The sequence below is a fragment of the Sardina pilchardus genome, chromosome 14, assembly GCF_963854185.1.
Source record: "Sardina pilchardus chromosome 14, fSarPil1.1, whole genome shotgun sequence".
NCBI lineage: Eukaryota > Metazoa > Chordata > Actinopteri > Clupeiformes > Clupeidae > Sardina > Sardina pilchardus.
In genome coordinates this window covers 19556048-19566481 of record NC_085007.1, presented here as the reverse complement: position 1 = coordinate 19566481, position 10434 = coordinate 19556048, and the positions used below count along the sequence as shown (strand labels likewise).

The 10434-nt window shown below is 42.4% G+C and overlaps 1 protein-coding gene across 1 annotated transcript in view; it reads left to right on the top strand.

The window, feature by feature from the left end:
• The first annotated feature begins 2746 nt into the window (after window positions 1–2746).
• Window positions 2747–10434, top strand: part of hapln1b (hyaluronan and proteoglycan link protein 1b) — an 18284-nt gene continuing 10596 nt past the window's right edge. The window contains exon 1 of the mRNA XM_062554210.1: window positions 2747–2875. The gene's annotated coding sequence lies outside the window, so the exon portion shown is untranslated. The remainder of the gene's footprint in view (window positions 2876–10434) is intronic.

Genomic DNA, 10434 nt, shown 5'->3' with positions numbered 1-10434 from the left:
AGTCTAAGAGATACATTACAGCACTGACTGAACAGTTAGGAACATTTGATACTCTACAGTACTGCTGTTACTGACATTGTACGTTCTCTGTGCGATACAAGAAGACACACAGTGTCACACACACACACACACACACACACACACAGAGAGAGAGAAAGAGAGAGAGAGAGAGAGAGACAAACCAGAAAAACAATACATTATTCATGTACTCCAAAATGCTCCAAAAGTAAATATGCATTAGGGTATTTATGAAACAAATTACATATTTATTTCAGTAAACTCCAGGCTCAAACATGATGTACTTGTAGAGAGCTGCCGGCCGCCAGAGTCAACAAACATTTCTCACATGTGTGAGTTCATATCTCCGCAGATGGGGCCAGAGGGGAAGGATGTTTGTAATCACACTGCTACTTGGGCCAACAGAGTGTGTATACCTCAGTGGTGAATAGCCAGAGGCAGAGGGCACTCAAAGAGAGGCACTGTTCAACCCTGATGAGTCCTGCTCTACGCTCGGGCCAGTGCCCGGTGTGGTGGACTGTGCTACGACGCGTTCAGTTTAGGGAAATAATCAGGGAATGGCTAGCCTATGTGATTTCACTCCACTTATAGAGTATAGGACCGGACAAGCACAATCTAAGCATGATGTCATATCCCTTTCTGCAATCGGCAGTAGGTCTAAAAAGAAAACACAATGAGTCATGCCCAGGTGAATGCAGAGGGGGAAATGGTCTTTGTTGGTCTTTGTTGTAGCCTCGTCTCTTCACCACCTCCCTAACATCATAGCAGAAGCGTAAAGGCAAATAAAATAAATGGAAAAAATTCCAAGTGTATATGCTCAAAGCATACAATATTTTTTTTTTTTTCATTTTCCCTTCTATCCTGACCAATTGCCCAGTCCCCGCTGAAGAGAAACACCCCCACAACATAATGTTGCCCCCATCATGCTTCACAGTAGGTGTGTTTTAGGTGGTGCACTGTGTTTGGTTTTCGCCAAACATATCGCTTGGTGTTCATTGCAAAAACACATCTGTAATATTCTGCTACCATGTGGAAAAAGGTTTTATGGTCAAATGAGACTAAGATTGAACTTTTTGGAGACTGAACTTTTTGGACTGAACTCCACTAACCAAACACAATAGCCTGCATCACCAAAAACACACCATACCTAATGTGAAGCATGGTTGGGGCAACATTATGTTGTGGGGGATGTTTCTCTTCAGTGGGGACTGGGCAATTGGTCAGGATAGAAGGGAAAATGGATGCTGCCAAATACACCCAAATTCTTGAAGAAAACCTGCTAGTCCCTCTGCTAGACAGCTGAAGATGGGCCGGGCATTCACCTTCCAAGACGAACTTCCTAAACATACTGCCAAAAGAACAAAGTAGTGGCTTAAGGATAGGAAGGTGAATGTCCTTGAGTGGCCAAGTCAGAGCCCTGATTTAAATCCAGAAAATCTGTGGATTGACTTGAAGAGAGCAGTCCATCGCCGTTCCCACAGAATTTGACTGAACTTGAACAATTCTACCAGGAAGATTGGGCAAATATTCCCCAATCTTGGTGTACAAAGCTAATAGAGACATATCTGAACAGATTGATGGCTGTAATGAAAGCAAAAGGAAGCTCTACAAAGTATTAAATCAGGGGTATGATAACCCTGTTTTTCTAGTTTTTCATGTATTATTAATTTTCAGAGCTGTTGCCTTTTTTCATTATTTTGATGTTGTACATCTAAATAAAACATGTAAATAAAACTGGAAAAATATTTAAAAGAAAAAAATGGGATTTGATTTTTCTCTGTCAGTTATTTAAAGCTCATGAACGCTCATGTTGTTTAAAGAATATGATTCAGATAATAGGCCTAGGCTACATTGTATTTCAAGACTCCTTAAACATAAATTTAAGATGCACTGGTGCAATGATTTTTGATGTTGGTCAAAAGGTGGAAATATGCACAAAAATAGTAATACAGGCATTAAATATTAGCGAGACTATAGAGGGGGATTTCTGTGGCATTCACAAAAACCTTACCTGTACCTGTTGCCGCCTTAGCGCCTTTTGGATAGTTTGTGATTGGACCCAGGAGATGTGGACAGGAAGCAGGAGAGATAGACATGCAGATTTCCAACCTGAGCTGCAGGGCGAAAGCCAAATCAGACAGAGTTTACCCAGTCTATGCTATCACTCACTGTTACAAACTGGAAAATTATATGCTAAATGGTTAAACATCATGACTGTAGCTTATCATAATTCACAAACCATCGCCCTCTGGCGCAAGGACTGAAATTGCCATGATGGAGATGGGACGATGACAGAATAGTCTAGTAACCCACTTGTTGAGTGTTTTAAGACAGTTAAGAAGACGGGAACCTGAAGAGCATCGACGATAATCAAGAAAATGTCCGTTTAAACTATTTTTTTTTCCTGTTTGGGAATTGACGAACAGGCTACCAAAGGATGCTACTTCAGTGATGTAGCCAAGTTAGTCAGCTTTTAAGCTTAGTGACGTCGGTGTTCAAATCCGTTGTCTCGGAAAAACGGGACAATGAAGTAAGAGAGAGAGAGAGAGAGAGAGAGAGAGAGAGAGAGAGAGAGAGAGAGAGAGAGAGAGAGAGAGAGAGAGAGAGAGAGAGAGAGAGAGAGAGAGAGAGAGAGAGAGAGAGAGAGAGAGAGAGAATTAGATCGCCTCCTCTTATCGGGTGTGTCCTGGGGCAGTCAGAGTTTGGCCAGTCAGAAGAGGTACCTTAGGAGAATTTTGTGGACTTGCTGCACAGCCTGTGACGTCGGTCTCCTCCGACTGAGAGAGAGCATTCAGTTTGGATGCCCACTTGTACACTGCAGAACACATACTCAGCTTTAGGAGCCCAACTTTCTATGGTGAGTTGTTTCTTTTTGCCTTCTCATAGTGGACATGTAACTACTATCTCGAATATTTCTAACGTTGATTGAAGGTTATTTGTTGACCTTGCAAGGTCTCTCAATGTGTGCCTATTCCTTCCTGATCTCTCTGAGCCAAAGCTAAGTCAATTCATCTTAAAATGTTTCAGCATCACTGAAGTAGGCTAAATCATAGGCTTCTAGTCTATTAAACAACCCATAGAGGTTTTGTGTTGCTTTATTGTAACTGAACACACAGTATATTATTAGAGATGCCATGGTGATCAATATAATTATCTACCTTTTTTATTAATGGTTTCTATAGTATATATTTGGTAAATATGCTCTTGTTTCTTATAACCATAGCTTAGATGTCCCAAGTAGCCTAAGTTTATTTCAAAACAAGATTTTCTGGAACGCTTGTTGAGCAATAGCCTAGATAGCTTCCACAAGAAAGCGATGGCATTATCCTAATCAATAACAGTTGAGAAGAATTTTAGATTATGAAGTGCGAGTACATTCCTGTAACACTTGAATGAGGCAGTCATTGTAAAGCAATGCAGCTCATTGAGTAGGAAAGAAAACACAGTTTAATTTTCAGTCCTGTCAAACCCATAAATCACCAATGCACAGGAATGAGCCCGCCTCATCTGATCCACCCAATCCAGTGGTGGACCATAGAACTTTATCCAGCTCTTGCAATTAGTCTAATTAACTCCACCAGTTGTGTTTTTTTTTTTATTTTGTCCTTACAAAGTCTTACAATTTCCCCCTGTGTCCTCGCAAGGAATTATGAGACTGGCTGGCTCCAGTGTAACCAGTGAGTGGAGCCCAGCTCGCACCAGTGAAAAGGCTTCTTGTAGCCCGTCGCAGGGAAAGAGTGCTCTGTTGGGTGTGTGTGTGTGGGGGGGGGGGGGGGGGGGTAAGTGCACTGGGAGGGGGCACACACAGAGAGCCCACTTCAATGCCGTTTGAAAGCTTGGTGGAGGAAACAGCTGGTAAAACAAATATTGGGGGCACAGAGTGTGTCATGGTGTAAATTAATAATGCAGCTCTTTCTTGGGCCGGTGAATGGAGCATTCTGCAGCGCTAAATGAGTTAAAGCCTGCGAACCTCTAGGGCTCAAGCAGGATGTAAAAAGGCTCCCCAACATGGAGCTTGTAACATGACAGCTGTCAGTGGCATAGCTGAGCCGAGGTTGATTTTACTATACTAGATTCCTGGGACACTTCAGTTTTTGTATTTTGTCCCGTTTTTTCCGAGACAAAGTTACCTGTGAGATAACTGGCTTGTTTAAATAAGGATTAGCTGATATTGATTCATACACACTAGTATTCAATGCTATTCATACATGTGTACATCATGCCCTCTAGTGGATGGCCCATCAACGCCCCCATACAGCCATGTTCTGTACACCAAGGGTTTAGGTATGAAGTTGAACTCAGTGACTGACATGCTTTGAGGTTAACATTGATGCTATGCATGTCACTGCTTCATGATTTAGACCTGTGGTCACTGGTCAGCATGACTGACCTTTCACCTGCTGTAAGCAGGGGCTCATTTACGTTACCTCAACAGTGACATTTGATCTGCCGTTAACCCTGGACTTGCCACATGCGTCCACCTGTGTGAAATCAATTTCACTCCTGACTTCCCCTTCCATACCATCAACAGTTAATAATTATTTGCTTTGAGGATTTTACTGCTTCTCCTTCATTTTTATCAAGATGATATTGTGATTTATTGTGGGGGGGGGGGGGGGGGTGTCAGGAAGTTCTGTGTTATTCTCAGAACTGTTGTTGTTATTCTTAACAGCACAATCATTGATAGTAGTATTCATGTCACAACTCATGATAGTGAATTATGAGTCAATAGTGGGATTACCATGGTTGAATGGGGATGTAACAATGTTGTCTTTTGTATGAATGCCATCAGTAACCTTCTCTTTGAACAAACTGACAGTGGACAGAATAGATTGAAGCCCCTATACCTTTGGTCAGAGGTTTAGATATGTATATAAAGAATAGATTGAAGCCCTTTACCTTTGGTCAGAGGTTTACATATGTAGAGAGTAAGATATGTATATAGATGCTTTATGGACTTATGGAAATATGGACAAATTTTGACAATCCTAGCAGTACACCAACATGTCCGAACCCAATTACAGTTCCAGAAATATGAGTAAACTCCTATTCATAATTGACTCAAACAGGCTGACTTGTGGCCATTGGCAGCAGTGTTTCCAGGTGCCTGAGGCCTGCAGCTGGGATTGGTTGAGTTGCTCTCCGCGTAACCACCCGCTCACGGAGTGGCGGCTCCAGCATGTGGGCCTATACTGAGTGCTTCTTTGTTTGAGGCAAGGTGGTACGAGAGTGACGTCAAAACGTGCAGCGCCCTAATGAGATTCTGGAGAGGGTGGACCAGAGTGACCCCTTCCGTTTTTCACCACTGGAAAAAAAAAAAACGAAAAACGAAGCCTTTTCAAATGAAGAGTCTCTCTGTGATGAGGCTTATTTAGCTCCGCATTCAAATAAATACCTGGGCTGAAATTAACTGACTCCCCCGGTGTGCGGGTAGCGTTACTCTGAGTGAAGTCTGGCCCTCCTAAAAGAGAGGGGCTATTTGTTAGCTAAACATGCAACATGAAATGGTGCCTGTAAACTTGAGGTGTGTCCGTTATAAACCAGCCATCCAAGCGGAGTCTACACCAACCCCACACATAGCCATAGACGTCTCTCTGTCTCAATGGGCCTTTATGTCATTCATAACTGCCCTCAAAGCTCAAGTGAATGAATAGAGACAGGCAGCACTGGTCAGCACAATGCCCTCAGCTTCAGCTCTGACAGGAATAGCTGCTGTCATGTTTTTAGTACCTTTCAGTGCTGGACTTTTTAGTGTCTCACGTTTAGGTGTCGGTTCGTAAGTGGAAAGCGATTTGCCTTTGGGTGGTGAAGCGTGTTTGGCCTACAGACCTACATGCCCTGGCTTGTGCCTGATGGGCTGTGATACTGATCATGCTGTTGTGACATCAACATCACCTGTATCAGAGCCAGGCAGACATCAATTTTGTTTGAAGAAATGCAAAGAGGCAGATGTCCAAATCGGTGTGAGATAAGAAGGCCTAGTCACTTTGAACGATTTGAATGCTATCAATCTCTGAGGCAATTGTGACTCAGCTTGGTCCCAGACAAATTCCAGAACAAAGAAGTCCTTTGGGATACAGTTTCCTGTGGTTTGGTTTGATTTGCCAGTGCAACGTCATTGGAACAGTTGGGTGTTTTGCGTTAGTGTTTTTATGTCTGATGAGAAATTGAAATTATATGTTACTGAACTTCCATGTAAGTGAGAAAAAAACACATTGAAGTATAGTACTAGTGTGTAGTACTATACATAACTTCTTTTTAAAAATGACGCAGATAAAATGTACTGTCATGAGAAATGTTTGTCATGAATGTCACGTGTGTATTACCCAAACTGCTATTTTTAACAGTTATTTAACTAGTGCAGAGCATTTGAGGACCGCAGTGAACACAGTGACGCCCTGACTGAGTGGGGAGCCAAATAGCAAACACGGAGAGGCAGACAGACAGACGGGGGGGAAAACACCAGGGAATGGTTCTGGAGGTTAAGAACCCAGTGACCCAGGGGGGATTGAATGGCACTGGATTTCCATCCCGTGGACACAAGCTCAGTCTTTCCATACATGACCCCGTGGGACCTGCCCCAGCTAACCCTCTGGCTCCAGGTGTGGAGCTCAGATCACTGGGCAAACCTGATGTAATGCGTCCAGAGGTGGAAGGTTCTCACATGCCTGACCCTCTCACCGTATAGCAAATGGAAAGTTTTCCCATATTTTGACAAGGCACTCCAAGTTGATGGAGCTGGTATATTGGTTCCTTATGGTGATGTAATGAAGCTATTACGCTGTCGACTGTGCTGGTATTACACATATAGGCTCTGAAATGGGAGACTGAGTGTTATGGCTCTCTGCCATATGACTTCGGTTTTAAGAGCACATTTGTTTGTAGAAATAGATTGAAAACCAAATGAAAGCTGGCCATAGTAAAAGTGCTGTTTTCTTAAATGCCTGTTATTACATAGTAGGCTTATACACACACAGTCTAAGGGGTGGCCAATATATTTTGTTTGAAGCAGAATTCTTTTTTTTTCTCAGTTCGTCAGATGTATGTTCTATCGTGTCATCTGTCTCTTATTTTTCACAGTCTCAACTTGCTGCTTGGAACTTTGATTCATTGGTCTCATCTGACTCAGCAATACCCACTAGTCCATTTAAGGCCTTTGTGAAATACATTTCAATTTAGCCAGATATGTGACCTGTGATTTCTCATTTTTCATAAAGCATACAGCGTGACAGTTAACCATTTGGGACGTGAATCAGCATTTGGGAAAACATTTGGAAAGAATTTCCAAGAGTGACTTGGTCCATATTAAATTTCCCACTATACGTTAAACTTTGAAGCCCATCAAACAGTATGTCCCATTTTCTTGTGAGAACACTTCTTTCCTTTGTTCTGTCTGTCTGTCATTTGCCCAATATCTGGTGAGGATAGACGTACTGCTTCCCAAATAGAGGGGTTTGTTTGAAGACAGGAAATAGCCCTTTATCAGCTGGTGATGTTGAGAGGGTAATGGCTTGTCTTGGTCTAAGGGCTCAGGACCATATCCACATGCGTATGAACTTCAGTATGGGAATGTGATCTTAAATGTGGGAAAAAAGATCCCCTGTTTAGATCCTTGTGGATTTTTTATGATGACTTTGGACTCCGATTACTCTCATCCCATCACCACAGAATATGATATTGGTTTAGTGGCGGTATTGTTTGCTTTAGAGAGAAATAGATATGTTGATCTTTTCCTGCATGGTTTGTAGATGCCCTCTGCATTTTTGATTGTGTCCACTTATGTGCAATACATGCTTTGCATGTAGTCTCCCACTAAATCTTAGCCATTTTTAGATTGCATTTACCGTAACATTTAAAATTGTTTCCACATGTACAGTACACTGTGATTTGACTTAGAAAAGCCAATTGTAACAGTGCATAGTGGCATATGTAAACCTATACTTGTTTCAAAAGCTGTTGAACAGTTAAGAGTATAATTATATAGATCTGTTCCTTAGAAGCAAGAAGTCACAGGAAGTCTCTGTGGACTCATTTGCCAATTGCTGTGCATTGAAATTAGCATTCACTCGTTTGTGTTGTGACATTTGGGTCACCATTGGAAAGAATCCAAGAATATGTTAAAATAAATAAATAAATGAAAACCAATAAATCTCCCTTCACATAGTATGTTGTCACATTTTTTGGGAACACCCATTCTGCAAAGCATTACGTGTTTACCCACTCAAGGGTATGGTATGCTGTAGGTTTCAGAGTCTGTCTAGCGTTTTTGGGCCCCACAGCGTGCTCATCAGCAACACCACCTGTCCTGCCAGACAGGTGAGTCTGAGTGACTCAAGCAGAGTGAATTCTTCAGGTATGACTGCAGCCTGTGAGGTAAACAATGTGTCGGCAAACACATCAAGGGCATTTTTTTTTCATGGGAGATTCCGTGCTGTGCTTCAATACCCGTTAGTTCAGTGTTTGTTTGTTTAATTGAGAGGTAATTAATTATACTCCTCATGAGTTGATTATCCCATGATTCTCTCTGTCGGTCTATTTATTTGCTGTATTGACTCAATTATTTATCCTCAAGTTTGTCTTCTGTCAGGGAATGTCGGCCACAGCAAAATTCTGAGGCACAGTCGCCGACAGTGATTATCGATCGACTGTAAACACGGAGCCACACAAACAAATCACTTGTCCGCCACAGGAGGACTGGCCCCAGCGCACAGCCACCAGCATGACGCGCAAGCAAATCTCATCGCTGTAGGCTAATGCCTCAAGTGCAATAATTGTTTGGCACTCACAACTGCAGGGTCAAAGGGACGGCAGTTTGGCCAGGGCTGAATAGTCCCCTTCATACAACTACAGAGAGACACCCGGAGTGAGACATACGCTCTTGCAAAACCAAGGGCCACAGCGTGGCTAGGAAGCATTGTTTTGGTTATAATGCTGTTGAAATAGAGTTGAGCCTGATTTATCTTTGTTTTTTTTTATCTGTACAATATTGCGGGGGGTGGTGATGAAATCTCAAATGTCAGTGAGTCAGTTAATTGAAGGTTGGAGCCAAACAGACTGAGACTGTTAAAGACATTTGGTGAGAGAGAGAGAAAAAACTGGGACTTCACTGGTGTTAATTACTGAGAGGTTCTCATTTTAAACTGCCAGTCAAAAGTCAAATACATTTGCGTCTTTGGAGACAGCAAGCATCATCATCTGAGGTTACAGTACAGAGTACACTTCTATATACTAACGCCATGACTTACGATCATTGCTAAATATCTTGTTTCAAGAATGCTCACATGCTGTCACTGTGCAAGAAGCATAGCCATTAAAAAGCAGTTGTTTTGAATGCAGCGCTTTAAAACCAGCTAATGGAATCTTTGTTTTCCCTAAAGCATCACATGTTCAACATTCAATGTTGCAAAACACTTCAGCTGTCAGCAGCTCTGACACTTAGTGGTACTGTAAATAGTATTTAACTAGAACGATGTCCAGGGTGGTGTCCATCTCCAAATGGGGCCTGGAAAGTGCTCTGTTTTCAGATTGCCTTTGTGTATGAATGCCTAAACAACTGTCCGAGGAAAGAGTGCTTCAATGGGAGCGCGCCCAAAGCCATTGACTCCCATTAGCACATTTGTTTACTTTTCAGATATCCTGATACATAGCCGGTGGAAGTCAACCTTGTAGTGTTCAAGGGCTGACCTGCAATTGACCATTTAGCACTTAATTGCCGAATGCTGACCACCCCCAGCCCCCATTTCACCCATTGCCCCTATTGTCAGACATCCCTACCTCCCACCCCTGGCCCAGCTGTGGGGCTAAAGTTTTATTGTCTGTTCAGGGCATCTGAGCCATCTTAATTAACCTCGAGACAGATGTGTCCCACCTGCATCTGCAGTATTCGCCGAAAATGTGCAAGTAATAACTTACAGCACACTACAGCACACTGAGTCAGTGATACAGAGATCTCCTAGCTTTCACATATACATGCACACGCCTGCACACACATCGTACTGTAGCTGAGACTGCTGCTGAGAGGCTTTTGGAAATCGTGCCATCACTCTTTGTTGTTCCTTTGAGCTGATGAAAAGAAAGGGCCAGATTAGTCAATGTTTGGTTTGGACTCTGTGTACACGAACGCCCGAGCCATAATCCAAGACGGGGTGAGTTGGCAGTTGGCCCCCATATTTGGAGAGTGTCCATACTGTGACTCAGTGCCAGGGGCTGATAATGGATCAGAGCATGACAGATGTATACTGTATATCTGAAGTTTATAACTGCCAATATCTTATCAAGGCCCAAAACACTAATTGTACCTCTGATTGAACATTTGGTTTTTCTTTTTTTTTGCTGTTTTACTTGGATAGAGTGTTGTCTACATCAAAATGTTTGATTGATCAGTGCAGTCTTTATTTCTGACATATTTACATGTCA